Raw genomic sequence first — 19,249 nt, 5'->3', positions numbered from 1 at the left:
GGATCACCAATGAGAAGTTGAATCTACCCCTATACGTGCATTTTCCTAAGTCTAATCATAGAATGAATTGTCAGAGGTGGAAAGAGAAGCAGGACTAAACTAAACTGAACCAATATGACAAACTATGAGGCAGTTGTCTCATTAGTTTTTGTTTTTGTAATATGTCTGATAAGTGTTAAAGAGAAAACTTCCTGGGAAACTATTTTTCCTTAGTTTTTCTTTGCTTAAAAAAAAAAAAAAGTGAACAATAAGAATGGCATGACTGAGAATTGAAGTTTCCCTTACACTGTTTATAGTATATAACATACACCCTGGAATTTGCCAACACTTATTCTGTATCCATTTAGCAATGGTTTAGGATATTAAGATTATCCCAAGGCTCTTTTCAAGACAGCTTCTAGAGTTCTAAATCAAACCATGTGGGCACTTTTTAAGACTCATTTCAAGACCATCTTATTAACCAGATTAAGAACTGAATTGCTGATTATCAGAGAAATGAAAATCAGTGCTCCAATGAGGGATCACCTCACACCAATCAGAATGGCCATCATCAAAATGTCTCCAGACACTAATGCTGGAGAGAGTGTGGAGAAAAGGAAACACTCCTAAGTTGCTGGGTGGGAATGTAAATTAGTTGAGACATTATGGAGAACAATATGGAGATTCCTCAAAGGCTAAAGAGTTAGAATATGATCCTGAAGTCCCAATCCTAGGCATATATGCTGAGAAGATGAATACTAATTGGAAAAGACACATACACCCCAACGTTCATCAGTCAGTCAGTCATTTCAGTCGCTCAGTCATGTCTGACTGTGACCCCATGGACCGCCTCATACCAGGCTTCCCTGTCCATCACCAACTCCTGGAGCTTGCTCAAACTCATGTCGATCGAGTCAGTGATGGCATCCAAACATCTCATCCTCTGTCATCCCCTTCTCCTCCTACTTTCAGTCTTTCTCAGCATCAGGGTCTTTTCTAATGAGTCAGTTCTTTGTATCAGGAGGCCAAAGTATTGGAGCTTCAGTTTCCGCATCAGTCCTTCCAATGAATATTCAGGACTGTTTTCCTTAAGGATTGACTGGTTTGATCTCCTCACAGTCCAAGGGACTCTCAAGAGTCTTCTCCAACACCACAGTCAAAAGCATCAGTTCTTTGGCATTCAGCTTTCTTTATGCTCCAACTCTCACATCCATACATGACTACTGGAAAAAAATCATAACTTTGACTATATGGATCTTTGTCAGTAATGTCTGTGCTTTTTAATACGCTATCTAGGTTGGTCATAGCTTTTCTTCCAAGGAACAATCATCTTTTCATTTCATGGCTGAAGTCACCATCTGCAGTGATCTTGGAGCCCCCCAAAACAAAATCTGTCACTGTTTCCATTGTTTCCCCATCTATTTGCCATGAAGTGATGTGACCAGATGCCATGATCTTAGCTTTTTGAATGCTGAGTTTTAAGCCAGCTTTTTCACTCTCATCTTTCACTTTTATCAAGCAGCTCTTTAATTCCTCTTTGCTTTCTGCCATAAGGATGGTGTCATCTGCATATTTGAGGTTATTGATATTTCTCCTGGCAGTCTTCATTATAGCTTGTGCTTCATCCAGTCTGGCATTTCACATGATGTACTCTGCATATAAGTTAAATAAGCAAGGTGAAAATATACAGCCATGACGTACTCCTTTCCCAATTTGGAACCAGTCTGTTGTTCCATGTCTGGTTCTAACTGGTGCTCCTTGACCTGCATATAGGTTTCTCAGGAGGCAGGTAAAGTGGTCTAGTAGTCCCACCCCTATAAGAATTTTCCAGTTTGTTGTGATCCCCACAGTCAAAGGCTTTGGTATAGTCATTGAAGCAGAAGTAGATGTTTTTCTGGAATTCTCTTGCTTTTTTTATGATCCAGTGGATGTTGGCAATTTGATTTCTGGTTCCTCTGCCTTTTTTAAATCCAGCTTGAACCTCTGAAAGTTCTTGGTTCATGTACTGTTGAAGCTAACTTGGAGAATTTTGAGCATTACTTTGCTAGTGTGTGAGATGAGTGCAATTGTGCAGTAGTTTGAAGATTCTTTGGCATTGCCTTTCTTTGGGATTGGAATGAAAACTGACCTTTACCACCTTGGAAAACTGTGGCCACTGCTGAATTTTCCAAATTTGCTGGCATATTGAGTACAGCACTTTCACAGCATCATCTTTTAGGATTTGAAATAGCTCATCTGGAATTCCATCACCTCCACTAGCTTTGTGCGTTGTGATACTTCCTAAGGCCCACTTGACTTTACACTCTAGGATGTCTGGCTCTAGATGAGTGATCACACCATTGTGGTTATCTGGGTCATGAAGATCTTTTTTGAATAGTTCTTCTGTGTATTCTTGCCACCTCTTCTTAATATCTTCTGCTTCTGTTAAGTCCATACCATTTCTATCCTTTATTGTGCCCATCTTTGCATGAAATGTTCCCTTGGTATCTCTAATTTTCTTGAAGAGATCTCTAGTATTCCCATTCTGTTGTTTTCCTCTATATCTTTGCATTTATCACTTAGGAAGGCTTTCTTATCTCTCCTTGCTATTCTTTGGAACTCTGCATTCAGATGGATGTATCTTTCCTTTTCTCTCTTGTCTTTTGCTTCTCTTCTTTTCTCAGTTATTTGTAAGGCCTCCTTAGACAATCATTTTGCCTTTTTGCATTTCTTCTTGTGTATTGTTTTGATCACTGCATCCTGTACTGTTGCAGTCCTTTAGTAGACTGGAACCTGGTGGTCCGGAGTCAATGATAAGAACGCGCGAGAGAGAAAGGGGCTAATATTCCCTGGTTCATGCAGAGAACCAATAAAGCCCTAGAACAGGGAATGTACCACTCACGAAGGCACAGGGCGTCCTCTTGAGGAGGTCTTGAAAGCCTGGGCAGAAAAGTGAGCTTGGCAGGTTTCCACACTCCAGAGAATTAGCCAGAGGGAGAGAGAGAGAGAGAAAGAAAGAAGGACACGGGGACCCACATCCTGATGGAACAAGGGTGCTTTATTGAACTCTGTGTGAGTATATATACTGTTTTACAAGGTAGCCTTTTCAGCAAAGATAAAGATCAAAAGACCAGACTTACAAGCTACCAAGGAAACAAGGAGTAATAGAGGTCATAAAGCCAGAAGACAATCCATATCAAAAGAAAGAGGGTCGTAAATAATCACTTTCACTGTATGGAAAAGCTAATGAAGGAAATGCATGCATGCATTCCATCCCATGACCTCAGTCCTAGGAGTAGCACGCCACTCCACTTGCTCCTGTTACCAGGAACTGATAAGGAACAGAGGGCTCATGAGAGACAGAAAACAGCACACAGGAATCCTATTGTTAAACATTCCCTGACACTGTACAATGTCACAAACCTCCGTCCATAGTTCTTCAGGCACTCTATCAGATCTAATCCCTTGAATCTATTTGTCACTTCCACTGTATAATCATAAGGGATTTGATTTAGGTCATACCTGAATGGTCTAGTGGTTTTCCTTACTTTCTTCAATTTAAGTCTGAATTTTGCAATAAGGAGTTCATGATCTGAGCTACAGTCAGCTCCTGGTCTTGTTTTTGCCAACTGTTTAGAGCTTCTCCATCTTCAGCTGCAAAGAATATAATCAATCTGACTTTGGTATTGACCATCTGGTGATGTCCATATGTAAAATCGTCTCTTGAATTGTTGGAAGAGGGTGTTTGCTATGACTAGTGCATTCTCTTGGCAAAACTCTATTAGCCTTTAGCCTGCTTCATTTTGTATTACAAGGCCAACTTGCCTGTTATTCCAGGTATCTCTTGACTTCCTACTTTGGCATTTTAGTCCCCTATGATGAAAAGGACATCATTTTTTTTCGTGTTAGTTCTAGAATGTCTTGTTGGTCTTCCTAGAACCATTCAACTTTGGTTTCTTTGGTGTTAGTGGTTGGGGCATAGACTTGGATTACTATGATATTGAATAGTTTGCTGATGTTCACAGTAGCACTGTTTACAATAGCCCAAGAGATGGAAGCAATCTAAGTGTCCATCAACAGATAAATGGGTAAAGAAAACTAATACAACATTGTAAATCAACTACACGTCACTCAAGAAAATCATGCTTCAGTAATACAAGTAGGTTTATGATTATAAAGTTAAAAACCTGCTTTGCAGACTGCCTTTCATCCCATGGGGGTGGTGATGGTGACAGGAAGGACTTAATGCTGAAGAAAGAGACATCCTGAAGCTTCCATTAGGAACTCTATGCGGTAATTGGTGAAGACTTACCAGGCTACATGGAGAGGTGGCTACCAGCAATTTCTAGATCCAGCTGTTGGGACCTGTTACAAGTCCCCATATTAAAGTAGATGCCAAGGAAAAGAACAAAGCCATTTTTGAAAGGATCCAACGAAAGCTAACCACTAAGGGTCAAGCTGTGAATGCCACTCACCTCTCATGTGTGCCTAAGAGATGGTGACCTCCCACTTGTGTCAGGAAGATCTATGATTTTTTTTCTTTAAAAATTTTAAATTTATTTTAAATTGGAGAATAATTGCTTTCAATATTGTGTTGGTTTATGCCATAGCTCAACATGAATCAGCCATTGGTATACGTATGTACCCTCCTTTATGAATCTCCCTCCCATCTCTCACCCCATCCCACCCCTTGGGATTGTCACAGAGCACCAGGTTTGAGCTCCCTGTGTCATAGAACAGATTCCCACTGGCTATCTGTTTTACATATGGTAATATATGTTTCAATGCTCCTCTCAATTCATCCCACCCTCTCCTTCCCCCACTGTGTCCACAAGTCCATTCTCTGTGTCTGCATCTCCACTGCTGCCCTACAAATAGGTTCATCAGCACCATCTTTCTAGATTCCACATGTATGCATTAATATACAATATTAGTTTTTCTCTCTCTGACTTCATTCTGTATAATAGGCTGTAGGTTCATCCCCCTCATTAGAACTGACTCAAATGTGTTCCTTTTTATGGCAGAGTAATATCCCATTGTTTATATGTACCATAACTTCTTTATCCACTCATCTGTGATGGACATCTAGGTTGCTATTGTAAATAATGTTGCAGTGAATATTGGGGTACATGTGTCTTTTTCAATTACGGCTTTCTCAGGGTATATGCCCAGTAGTGGGATTGTTAGGCCATATGGTAGTTTTATTTGGTGGGAATGTAAATTGATATAGCCATTATGGAGCACGGTATGGAGATTCCTTAAAAAACTAGAGCTGTGATTCTTGATGGGAGTGAGGCAGGTTGTCAGCTTTTGAGGCAAAAGAATGGAGAGCAGCATCTCACTTTCTCAAAAAGGAGCCCTGGACTTTTGTTGTATACCCTCTGTGATTATGCATCCATATGTCCCAGGGCCAAGATGTGGGTAAGTCCCTTCAGATGAGAAATAACAAGGTGGTTCACTGTGGAGGGGTGGAGAATCAAGTTTGAATATCAGGAAAATTCGAAGGTATTTGGAGCTTTTTCTGGAATCTCAGTTCTTGATCTTGGTCTCCGTGTCTCACGGAGACCAAGTGTGGTCTCACATCTGTTTTTGGATGTCATGTGAAAATGTTCTCAGCATTCATGAAATCTGAAATTCAAGAATTGTCCTTTCTTTATATTCCAGGCAGGCAAAATGTAGATTTTTTTCACCTGGCAGAAGCTACCTTGATTATAGTCTTTCAGGAGCCTTTTAAGCAATAAAAATAGATGTGTATTTACAGCTGTGTTTGAATTTCCTGTATCATTCTTTCCTTACCAGGGAATCAAATACATTCAGCACTTTTATCAGATGATGCTTGTAATTGAAAGGGAAAGAGATGAGAAACACCATTATTTATTACCCTGTATTGAGCACTTAGTTAAGGTCAATAGATGTGATTTCAGTTGAAGAATAAGGTGTTAAACCTAAAACACTTGGCTCTTCGGGGTTAGACGTTGGAAGAGAGCTTTTTAAACAGGTTGACTGTTTACCCCGTGTAGTGTCTCAGGTTCACCGGTATTTAGAGCTTAACCAAGAAAAAGAATTTACCAACACTGTGAAATATCTTAGTAGCAAGACAAAGTAATGGTGAGCTTCTTGATGGTGAAATAAAGCGACTATCAGGTCTTATAAAAGGCTGATCTTATGGGATGTTAGACATAGGAGGTGAAGAAAGTAAAGAAAGTTTTTAAAGTGCTGTTTTCACACTTTATTTCCATGCTAGTGTTTCAGTTTCCTTAAAATCTTTCTGTGTGTGACTGGTAAAAAAAAAAAAAAACAACAAAAACAACAAACACCACGTTGCTTTATTTTTCTAAACCCAATTAAGTATGGCTCTCATTCCACTTCCATCAGAATTGGCAGGCAGTGCACTCTCGGTTCTGTCTGTGGGGAAGAGCCTCTGGTTCTCAGCCTAGGTGGTGCGGCTGCTGCCAGCTTTTTTTGCCCAAGTTTTTGTAGTCTGCTGGAAAGCACAGCTCCAGCCCTCTCTGCCTGAGCTTGGTTCTGGGTCATTGCTGAGAATCCCAAGCTGGAGCCCTGGGACCCAGCATTCCTGGGCACAGGGCCACCCCCATTGAAAAGTCATTTTTTCTTCATGTAAGTCACTTACTCCAGTAGAGCAAGACACATCATTTTTTGTTTTACCACCTGTCCCAGATAACAGTGATTGACTAGACTTGGGGAAAGGTCCATAGAAACTGTATTTTTTAAAAGCTCCACCAGTGATTCTTACCAGCATCTTTCAGCAAAGCATCTTCCCCCATCAGGGCTCATAAAGATGAAGAAATCAAGGAGGCCCCTGTGGAGCCTCCTAAACTCACCTGATGCTAAGAGTCATGTGGGGGTACTTGCATAAATTCCCAGGTTCTCTTTTCAGCTGCTCTTAACCAGAATTGCCTGTTGAAGGACCTGGAAAAGTATATATAACATCAGGAAAGTTTAGGAAGCAATCTTAACTACAGTGCCTCTAAAACTGGAACATACCTGAGGATCCCCTGGAGCTTGTTCAGACAGATGCCTGGGCCCCACCCCCAGAGATTCTGACCAGTAGGTCTGGGGTGGTGGAGAGTGTGCATTTCCAATAGATTCCAAAATGGTGTGTGTCCTGGTCCCTGGACCACACTTGGAGTAGTATTGCTCTATGAGATACACTTCTTAGGCAGAGTTGGCTGCTTCCTAATATTTGGGCCCTGGCCTTGGTGTCAAGAAAGATGGCAAGACATAGATGCATTAATCAGTTATTGTCCCCAGCTAAATTGTTCTCTGTGCTCACACATTGAGCAGAACTTTCTGTGGAGAAGGATAGCTTGGGCGATGTCCAGGCATTTGGTTGTAGACCTGAAAAATCCCAAATCATTTGTGGGACAGTGGTTGCTTAAACAGGCCCTAGGAACTCTGTCAGTATTTTTATTTTTCCTATTATAGATTGTTACTTCCATTGATACTATATACCTTAACCATCTTTGTTTATATAGATGTTTGTTTAATTGACAGTTTTGTCAATTATTCCTTTTAATTAATTTTTATTGGAGTATAGTTGCTTTACAATGTTGTGTTTCTAAAGTGCATCAGCTTTATGTATACATATAGCTCCTCTTTTTTGGATTTCCTTCCCATTTAGGTCACCACAGAGCATTGACTAGAGTTCTCTGGGCTATACAGTGGTTTCTCATTAGTTACCTATTTTATACAAAGTATCAGTAGTGTATATGTGTTGATCCCAATCTCTAAATTCCTTTCACATCCCCTTTCCCACTTGGTATCCATATATTTGTTCTCTATATTTGTGTCTCTGCTTTGCAAATAAAATCATCTATACAATGTTTCTAGATTCCACATATATGCATTAATATATGATATTTGTTTTTCTCTTTCTGACTTCACCTTGTGTGACTCTCTAGGTCTATCCACGTTTCTACAAATAACCTGTTTCAATCCTTTTTATGACTGAATAATATTCCATTGTATATGTGTACCACATTTTCTTTATCCATTCCTCTATCAATAGGCATTTAGATTGCTGCCAGGTCTTCACAGTTGTAAATATTCTGGTATTTTGAATTATGGTTTTCTCTGGGTTTATGCCCAGAAATGGGATTGCTGTGGCATGTGGTAGTTCTATTTTTAGTTTTTCAACAGTATGGAGGTTCCTGTTAGTATTTCTAGCAAACTTTCCAGTGATACTCAGATTGGGGAAGCATTCAGTTTAGTTCAGTTCAGTCGCTTAGTCGTGTCTGACTCTTTGCAACCCCATGAATCGCAGCACGCCAGGCCTTCCTATCCATCACCAACTCCCGGAGTTCACTCAGACTCACGTTCATCGAGTCGGTGATGCCATCCAGCCATCTCATCCTCTGTCATTCCCTTTTCCTCCTGCCCCCAATCCCTCCCAGCACTGCAGATGGTCACTGCAGCCATGAAATTAAAAGATGCTTACTCCTTGGAAGGAAAGTTATGACTAACCTAGATAGCATATTCAAAAGCAGAGACATTACTTTGCCAACAAAGGTCCGTCTAGTCAAGTCATGGTCTTTCCAGTGGTCACGTATAGATGTGAGAGTTGGACTGTGAAGAAAGCTGAGTGCTGAGAATTGATGCTTTTGAACTGTGGTGTTGGAGAAGACTCTTGAGAGTCCCTTGGACTGCAAGGAGATCCAACCAGTCCATTCTGAAGGAGATCAGCCCTGGGTGTTCTTTGGAAGGAATGATGCTAAAGCTGAAACTCCAGTACTTTGGCCACCTGATGTGAAGATTTAACTCATTGGAAAAGACTCTGATGCTAGTCTCTATAAAAATGTTTGAAGTACGTGGCCAGCTATTTGCTGACTTTTTCTTATTTTCTCTTTTTGCTTTGATTTTTGAAAGACAGTTACGCTGCCTGAAAAAGTAACATTTGATACTCACATTTCCTCCTCACTCAGAGAGATCCTGCAAACCCAGTGTCTCCCTGTTTCCCCCACATGTGTTGATGTCAGGACAGACATCCTAGGCCTGAGTCTGTGCTCATGTAGGATCCCCACCTTCTCTTTGGACATTCCTCATGCTTTATTGCTCACTGCACATCTTGTGAGGGCCTTGGAGAGAGGCATGTCTGAAGTAAGACTCAAGTGCCTCAGATGGGGCTGATGTCAGATCCCTTGCTTTTCTTATTTAGATCAGCAATCACACTTGCATTCCTATCAGGAACAGGCAGAGGTGCTGAAGGTAGGTCCCAATGCCTGAGACTCTGATTGCATTTTCGAGAGTGGGCCCCAGTACCTGCAGCTGTGATGGGCACCCTGTCCCACCCCCCATGGCTTCTGCAGGCAGTCTTCAGGGCACAGGAGGAACCCCGGTTCAGGCTTGGGAATCCTTAGGCTTGTGAGTACCATGGAAGAGGATTCCTTAATGGACATGGGTTGGCGACTAAGCAGGGGAAAGGAGGAAGCAGCTTCCTCTTTCATGTAGTGCCAGTGTTTCTCGTGAAGAGAGATGGTTAAAAGTATTGCAAAATGCACAGGCTAACCCTTGGCACGAGTGGTGACACAGCCTTTCTCTTGCTTTAATTTTTTCTTTTTAGGAAATAAAGGCATCTGGATTTGTTATGTAGGAAATGAGATGGAAGGAGGATGGCAGAGTCTGAGGAAACCCAGACTGAATGCTTTAACCAACCCAATCACTTAGATGCTGCTGCCATCTGATTATCATATATTTGTTTATGTTCTCCCACCTGCCACCACCCGGCTTTTGTTCTTTTCTCATTTTTCCCCATTTCATGAGAACTAGATTGCCCTCTGCTGGCCAAAAAAAAATTTTTTTAATCAGATAAAACTCTGACAAAATTAACTGATTGTTTCATAATCATCATGTATAAACAAACCTTAAGATCTGTCTCATCCCAGTGGCCTGATGCTTAAGCTATTGCCCTTTGAATCAATTAGTCATTCTTAGCATATCTCAGTATCAAATTGATGCCCAGTGAAATAATGGGCAGTGTTCCGGTAGAGAACTGAGATCCTGCTCTTGTCATAGAAAGCTTGGTTGTGGATCACACTGTGTAATTTTCCAGTTAAAACACAATGATGGGCAATTTACAATGATGCGTGTTTGCAGTATGGGAATGAAACTGTGGTCTCCCCACCGCGCCCCCAACCCCCTCTGCCAGGTTTCTGAAGCTAAGCTGAAAAGAAGTTATAGGTCATAGTATTTCACCTTGAACAACAGCCTTCAATAAATGCCATGTTCAGAGACAATAACAAAAGTTACAAAGTCTAAGCAATATACTTGGAGTAATTTTGAAAGCAGATTTACTGAGGTGTAATTTTGGGCTCCATGGGTTGGATGGCATCACTGACTCGATGGACATGAGTTTGAGTGAACTCTGGGAGTTGGTGATGGACAGGGAGGCCTAGCGTGCTGTGATTCATGGGGTTACAAAGAGTGGGACACGACTGAGCGACTGAACTGAACTGAATTTATATACCATAAAATTTGAAATATACCTATTTCAAATAGGTATATTTGAAATATACCATGAAATATACCTATTTAAATATGCATTGAAATATACCATGAAATATACCTATTTCAGATATGCAGTTTGAGGATTTTGAGTAAACTTATAGAATTGTGTGCCGTCACTGAAATCTAGTTTTAGAACATTTCCATCACCCCAAAAAGATTGTTTGTTCTCATTTGCAGTCAATTCTGCTTCTACACCCACATCTGCTGCTGCTGCTAAGTCGCTTGTCGTGTCCGACTCTGTGTGACCCCATAGACGGCAGCCCACCAGGCTCCCCCATCCCTGGGATTCTCCAGGCAAGAACACTGGAGTGGGTCTAGGCAACCTTTAATTTGTGAGTAGAATTGTTTTAAAGTATAAAAATGGAGACCTTTTAGTTAAGTGGAATAGATAATGGTTTAATTGATAAATGATACTGGCATAGTCAGCTATCCCTCTGGGAAATATCCTATCTAACTTGCTCACCTCTGTGAATCTTGTCACCTCTTCCTTGATACTCTGCTGGACAGCTCTGGCACCTCACCTCACTTACCTCGGACCATCATCTACCAAGCTTCTAGCACTTCCTCAGCGACCAGCTAGGACGGCTCAAGGTGCTGAGTGCAGGGTCACAGGAGCGTCCTCCCAATGCCTGCCCCCTCCCCCCGCTGACCTTACCTCCTGCATACCCACCCCAGTTCAGCACGCAGGAGATCCAGTCCCTTCGCGACTTCCTGTAGTTTCTGCTAGTTCACACCAGCCTCCTCTTCCTTCACTGTGGACACTCTTTCTCCCCGGCAGTGGGGACTGCATTTCTGAGTTCTGGGTGTGCTGAGCTCTGATGCTGTTCACTAGCCTGGAAGCAGTAAGGATCAGCAGCTTCAGGTGGAGTCTTGGCGGGGGATCCTGGGAGGGGAGGTGGCCCTCCTCTGCCAAAGGGGAGGGAGGGTGGGCCTCTCTTTGGTGGGGTGATTTAGGGGACCTGGAAGTTCAGAGTTCTGAGCCTGGTTTACCTCCATGACTTCATCCGAGTCCTCAGGGTCCCACTTTTCCTGGCTGTGACAGAAGGGAACTGTCAAGAGTGCATAATAAGCTTTCTTTGTAGCTTTGCCTCCTTGGCAGATTTTGAGCTGATTTCTAGTACAGTCTGCCGTGCAGTTGCCTTATGAGATAAAGGTCTCATAAGGGCTTCCCTAGAGGCCCTCTGTTTTTCACAGTTTTTGCTTGGTTGACCTGTAGCTATCTTTCTTCTTTCCCAAGATATTCTAACAGCTACCAAAGCAGTGAACATCACAATTGTCATTTAACTACCATTTTCTTGTGCTGTTCAAGCTGTCTTCATCTTCCACCAGTACTTAATCCTGTCACCCCAAGGTAAGAGTTGTGATGCTTTGTCACTCAAATGGTCACCATAAATGAGGTTCTTGCCATCTGACGCATGGGTAGGCAATCAACTGCCAAATCCTACTCAGAGAGTTTGCTTTTCTAGGGCTGCTTCTGGTACTGACTTTCTCAGCCTGATACCCAGATATCCAGAGACTGAAACAAAGGCTTTCCTGTGGGTGGACTTCGAGGCGGCTGTGATTCCAGGGAGCAGAAAATTAGGATGGGGAAACAAAAGAAGGCAAACGAAAGATACATTTTTGAGGTACTTTACTGCTTTGCAATTAGTGTTTGATCCAGGAGAAATATTCTCTTGGGGGATGAAAGGGGTAGGCATTGATCTATTGGCTCCTATTCCCTACACTCCTGGGTTTCTCATGGCTAAATTCAAGAGTGGATTACCAGGGAGAGAAGTAAGCCTCCTTAATGGAGGCAAGGCTCTGTCTCTCTGCATCTGTGCAAAGCCAGTCAAGATTTGCACGGAAATGGATGCTCCAGCTTCAGCTGCAGGAAGAAGTAGAGCCTAGAGGGTTCTGAGGAGCACACTATACCCACCCTCCACCCCACGCAGCTTCTATTTAGTCAATGTCTGCCCTTCTCTCTTCAGGTTTTACAGCTCTTGTTATATTCATGGAATATGTATCTATCGCATTGGGATAAGCCCCTTACCTGGGGAAGTGTATTCTCACTGGCATCTCTGAGTCCCTGAACCAGCTTACTGAGCATATCACCCTGCACCGTTTTCTTCCTTAATAGCTCCTCACCCCATCTGGTTATTTTGGATGACCCTTGGATGTTTTTTGAGGCTGAGGACTATACCCTTCCTAATTCTGCTCAAAATGTCATTACTCACACTGCTACTGCTTCCATTAATCTTGTATGATAGCCTGGAAGAAGTGAAGTGAAGTCACTCAGTTGTGTCCAACTCTCTGCGACCCCATGGACTATAGCCTACTAGGTTCCTCCATCCATAGGATTTTCCAGGCAAGAGTACTGGAGTGGGTTGCCTGGAGGAGGAGTGGAAATTTCTATCTCATGCTGCCATGTTGATCCTGGAATTCCTACTCTGGATTGTTTTATTCACACAAAGATGGAAATGTCAGGTCCCTTAGCTGAAGTGAGAAGGTTCCACGTTCTCCTGTGTAACTATCCATGCAGGGCCAGACACTACTTAGATTCTCACCTTGTTGACTGCAGCCCCTGTGGAAGGCAGGACATCTCAGTTGTCTTCACAATTCTGCCCCCAGAGCTGGTGAGGCTCCCCTGGTGATGCTCGGTGGGGCTTTGTCTGCCAAGCCTCTGTGGTGACCACCGGGTGAGTGTTCCCTGGGGGCGGGGAATACATGTTCTGACATATTTTATTTTTCCTCAGGGTAGAAAATACAGGCCCGCGGTGATATCTGATTGCAACTCTCTTACCTCATTTGTGGCAAATATCTCCCTGTGCTTTTATAGAAATATAAAAATCAAGCGAGCATGATTTCTAGTCAAAGAGGGACTTTTAAACATTTTTTTTCTTTCATTGCTGCACATGAGTGGCCTGTTTCCCAGGAACAGACTCACATGCTTCAAGTATCTTGTTTAAAAGTCCAAATAGTCTGTCAATCTCTTCTGATTCACAGGAGGAAGGGGTTTTTCCAACGGTTTCCCACAGCTCCTGACATATACTATCTCACTTAATCCACACAACAAACCCAAGAGAAAAGTATTGCCAGCCAGGTCTACATATGATGAAACTGAGACTCAAAAATTCTAATTCAATTTTTTCTGAGTCCAAAGCCCTCCCTCTCCTGGTACTGTAGGACACAGCATTTCACATAACTTGTATTTTGTGGATGAGGGACATATGTCCCCAAATTCAAAACACACGACCCTCTCCATTTGCTCATTTTGTTAGGTTGATTAGCCTACTTAGACCTTCTGTGCCTCCACTTCTTTGTAAAATGACAATAAAATAATACCTACTCCATTGTTGTAGTAGATTGTTGAGAGTTAAATGAGTTAACAGACATGACGTGTTTAAAACAGAGTGACACAAAGTGGGCGTGCTATGCGGTTTAACAAAACCAAACCAAGCTTCCTGGGCTAAAATCAGTTGTGACTCCTGCTCCAAAGTCATCTTCTGTGAACTACATTTTTGAAATGGTAACTAAAGTCAGTGGGAAAATGAGTTGTACTCTCCAAATTGTTTATGCGCCTCTTTTCAATGAACATTTATAACGTTAAACAATAATAGTTTGTCTTTGGTTATTTAGACATTATATTCAGTATGCTGCTGCTGCTAAGTCACGTCAGTTGTGTCCGACTCTGTGTGACCCCATAGACGGCAGCCCACCAGGCTCCCCCGTGCATGGAATTTCCCAGGCAAGAACACTGGAGTGGGGTGCCATTTCCTTTTCCAATGCATGAAAGTGAAAAGTGAAAGTGAAGTCACTCAGTCGTGTCGGACTCCTAGCGACTCCATGGACTGCAGCCTACCAGGCTCCTCTGTCCATGGGATTTCCCAGGCAAGAGTACTGGAGTGGGGTGCCATTGCCTTCTCCAATATTCAGCATAGAATAATTCAAATCCGTTCACTAGGAGACCATTTTATTGTTCATGCCAGGGAGAGAGCAGGAGCTTGTAAGGTTGGAGTCAATGTGTCTTTAATCAAAGTAGCAAACTGGGTAAGTGCAGGCGGAGCAGGTTGGACTATCCATATTTGTTCTACATATTGTAGAGGTGAAAGTCTTCATTGCAAGTGACAGTAACCTAATATGCACCAAAAGAAAAACAAAGGAATGAATTAGCACATATAATTGGTAGGCTCAAGGATGGCACTCACTACAGGCAAGACTAGATCTAGGGGCCCAAGCAACACCACTGGGACTGTCACCACATCATTCTTCCTCCCTCATCTCTTCTTGTTTCCAAATAATTTATTGGCTTCATTCTTCTACCACAGACAACTCGTTGCTGTACATCATTGGGGAAATGATTGCTGACACATTCTTGTCTTTGTTTTTAGAGAAAAGAGGGCACTTTCTCTCTAATATCTAAATACAAAATCTCATAGAAGAACTCCACGTGGCCCTGCTTGGCTCTGTGTCCATCCTTGGACCAGTCATGATGGTCCAGTCTCTACTGTAGTTGGATAATATCCCAGAGAGTCCCAGCCTTGGTTGTTGCCCTGCGTTATGGAGTAGGAGAGTCAGGACTTTGGGCTGGAGAAGCAGCAGCTCTCTAATTAAAGGAGGAATACTAGACAAAAAGAAGTCAATCAATGTTCTTGCCCTTTATATACAATCTCAGGCACTGTCAGCTCTGCTCTTCTCCTCTTCCCTCCAGTCTAGCTCCCAAGTGGTGTCTGGCTCTTGGCTTAATACCTCTCATCATCTCACCCTTAGATTTAATGTTTACATCTGATCCCCTGACTCCTGTCTGCCCCTGAAGAATTGTGGCTCAGATGTGTTCCTCCACTCTTCATACTTTAGACAACTGCCTTAAGTAAGATTTCCTTTCTTGGCAAATCCTGTGGAGCCCAGATTCTAGCACCAGTTTCATCTTCTCAATCCTGTTGAGCTTCCCAGAATCAGAGATTTTGTGTGATAGGAGGGTGTATGTAGAGTTCACGTGTCTGATAGTAAATAGTAAGCCTTCAGTTTATATAATCCACTGAAGAGTGGTATCTCAAGCACTTTGGAATAAGAGGCACCTAAGGATTAACAGTAGCTCAGAATATAAGCATTTCTGTAGCTCTTGACCATTTCTATAGGTCCTGGGAAAACTGTGAGACTTTGAGATTGAAAGGGAACAGGTTTATTCCAGAGGCAATACGAAACATGGGAACATCAGTATAGCTTTCTTTTATTGGGAGGAGGGGTTGATATGTCCCTTAAGACTCACTTAAACTGAAGGTTTTCTCTCTGTTCTTTTTTTTGCAATTTGTTGAAGACACTGGATCATTCATTTTGTAGAGTCTCCTCTATGTTTCCAGGAATTTGGTATTTGGCTCTAGACAAGTGACTTGATCAAATGCAAGCTTGAGTTTTTAGCAAGACTGGGGGCTTCCCTGGTGGCTCAGGGGTTTAAGCGTCTGCCTCCAATGAGGGATACCTGGGTTCAATCCCTAGGTCAGGAAGATCCCCTGGAGAAGGAAATGGTAACCCACTCCAGTATTCTTGCCTGGAGAATCCCGTGGACAGAGAAGCCTGGTAGGCTACAGACCACGGGGTCGCAAAGAGTCATACATGACTGAGTGACTTCACCTTCACCTTCACCTCTTAGGTAGTGTGTTCTTTCATCAGGAGGCATTTCATCTTTGATCATTTATCCTTCTGTGATTTTGGCAGCCATTGATAATTGTTCTGTGGATACAGTAATAGAAGTTGTGAAGTAATGATATTCTAATTCTGTCATTCCTTCTTCACTTATTGTCTAGAATACTTTTAGAAAGAGAAACTTCTTTTTACCTACTAATTTTTCTAATAGTGATACACTGTATGCATAAAAGGCGGGAAAAATTCTTGATTTTTTCACTCTACCTGTTTTCAAAGTAGTTGATTCATTCACATCTTTCTAATAGTGACCAATAGTTTTTTGTAAGTATCATTATGAACTCATGGATCTAAACATATTTAACATGTTTCAGTCTGTTGAAGTTAACCTTATTGATACTCAAATTGCCCCTATTTTGGCAATGTGAATCCCTTTAAGTTGAAATCTAAATCCTTTTAATAGAAATGGCTCTGCTAACTTCCTTACTTTCTAGTATAATGAGATATATGGGCTCATCTGGTAGGTTGAGCCTCCAAACTGGAATTGACCATTTCTTCAAGGAGCCCTGGTTCCTTTGAGCAGTAGATCTCAAGACCACAGCTGAAGTGCTAGGAAGTTATTTTATCTTCTAAATTAATAGGAAGGCAAGGTTATTTGATTATGATCTAGTTAAGTAATATAAAGACTCAGAAATTTACTAGTTCTATGAAAAAGCCCTATAGATTTTCAGAAATTTTGGACAGTATATTAAGCTTCTCCAGAAAAATAGAAAAATAGACCCAATAATTTATCTACCTATCTATTTATCTATCCATCCATCCATCACTTCAGTTGTGTCTGATTCTTTGCAACCCTATGGACTGTAGCCCTTCAAGGCTCCTCTGTCCATGAGATTCTCTAGACATGAATACTGCAGTGGGTTGCTACATATGTACATACATACATATAAAGAAGATTTGTTTTTTAATGAGGAAATGACTCATATGATTATGAAGGCTGAGAAGCCTTGCGGTCTGCAGTCTACAAGCTAAAAACCCAGGAAAACCAGTGATGTAATTCCAGTCCAAGTCTGAAGGCCTGAGAAACAGGGAAGCTGATGATGTAAATCCCAGTCCAAGAGAAGGAGAAGCCTGAAGCCCCAGCTGAAGCAGATAGGCAGGGAGGAGCTGAATCCTCCATCCTCTACTGTGGGTTCTGTTCTGGTGCTCAGTGGATTAGAGGATGCCTACCTACACTGGGGAGGGCTAGCTACTGTAAGGAATCCATGCATTCAAATGCTACTGACACACACCCAAAAGTACTATTTCATCTGGCCTGGTGGCCACAGTCAAGTTGACACACAAAATTAACATCATAGAGAGTACGTTTGACAACAGGGGTATGTTTACATACTTTTGTGAAATGCGCCCTAATCATCTCAAGAAGGCCTTCAGGGGCTTTTTAGAGATTATCCTCCAGAAGGGCTGAAACCAAGGTGTGATGAGTGGCCCCTGGGACTGCCAATTGGGTGAGATGTGCTAAATGAACAGAGAAATCAAACCGTGGTTTCTGATATAAGCCTAAAATTGAAGTCACTGGGCCAGATGCTTCAAATTGCAGGCATTGATTTGTGCGAGCAAGCTGCTTTACACATGGGCAGTCCTATGTAATAGGTCTCAGGAGGACTGGCGGCTTGGGTTTATTTATTTAATGATGGTTAAACACTCACCCAAGCAATACTGGATGCCAGCTAGCATGAAAGCTATCACACAGGCTGAACAGACTGTATCAGCCCAGCTGCGTGGTTTTCTTGTTTGCATGGCTGAGCCAGGCAGAAAGCTATCTCAGTGCACTTAGTCCGAGTTCAGCTGGTTGTTGGTGGTAACGTGCAGCTCGCTGTGCTGTATCAGCCTGTTGTGGTTATCTCCACCTTGGGGCTGCTGGCTGTTCCTGCAGGAGGTCTGGAATTCACCTTTCCACTGGTCAAGTTCACTTCCCCTGACATGGCTGGAGGCTGTTCAAGTTGTGTAAAGAGCCACACTCCCCTTTATGAGTGAGTTCACACCACCACCTCCCCTTTTATCTTTAAAATATGGCATTTTATGTGTTCTCTGATGCAGGTCAACTAGAGAGTTCTGGAATCTGTAGCTGGGGGAATTCTAGGCCTCAGGCTTTAGGTGCATGAAGACTGAGGGGCCCTCATCCACACGTCTTAAGAGGGCCATTGACTCTGCTTTTCAAAAATGATTTCACTTCATGCTTTGGACCTGAGGATGGACAGTGGACTTTTCAGAAGGGATATCCAATTCACAGAGCTGTTTGGCTTCTGGGTGAGAATGTTAGATTACAGTTGCATGTTTGGGGTGATCACCAGTGTCAGACTAAGGATTTGGAGTGAATAAATCTAACTGATGGTCAGACCCTGAGATAGTGTAACATCATATGTACAGCCAACGTTAGTAATACAACTCTTAAGTGCCTAGCTAGTGCACTGTGGAGAAAGCATATTTCTATGGTATTTTTATTGAGGAGGTTGGCTACACTGCTTTACCTCTGAGCAAGCACAGAGCTTTCACCTTTTCCTTACATCAATTTATGGAGGAAAGGATACTTATTTGGGTCAAAAAAAAAAAAATAAATGACACAATTAGACAAGCATATGTAAGAGCAGAATTTCTGGGCAGATAAATGAATTATACCCACTATTGATTGAGTGCATGTTATGTGCCAGAAACTGCTAAGTATTTTACATGGATGGTTTCTCACACTTCCTTATAATAACCCAATTAGGTAAGAGCGGTTGTTGATTCCTGTCTCTGTCCATCCAGGCTGCTATAACAAAAATGCCACAGACTGAACAGCTTAAACAAAAAACATTTCTTTCTCACAGTTCTGGAGGCTGAGATGTCCAAGACCAAAGCACCAGCAGATGTGGTGTCTGGTAAGAGGCTGTTTCCTGGTTCCTAGATGGATATCTTCTCACTGTGTCCTCACAGGGCAGAAGGGGCACGAAAGTTCTCTGGAGTTTCCTCTATAAAGGCAGTAATCCCATTTAGGAGGGCTCCACCCTCATGATCTAATCACCCCGAAGCCCCACCTCCTAACCCCAGCGCATTGAAAGTTCAGATTTCAACCTGTGGATTTGGGGAGGAAACATTCAGTCCATAAGAA

This window comes from Bos javanicus, chromosome 8 (genome assembly GCF_032452875.1).
Source record: "Bos javanicus breed banteng chromosome 8, ARS-OSU_banteng_1.0, whole genome shotgun sequence".
Lineage (NCBI taxonomy): Eukaryota > Metazoa > Chordata > Mammalia > Artiodactyla > Bovidae > Bos > Bos javanicus.
The sequence above is the reverse complement of the archived record's forward strand: the minus strand, read 5'-3'. Positions refer to the sequence as shown.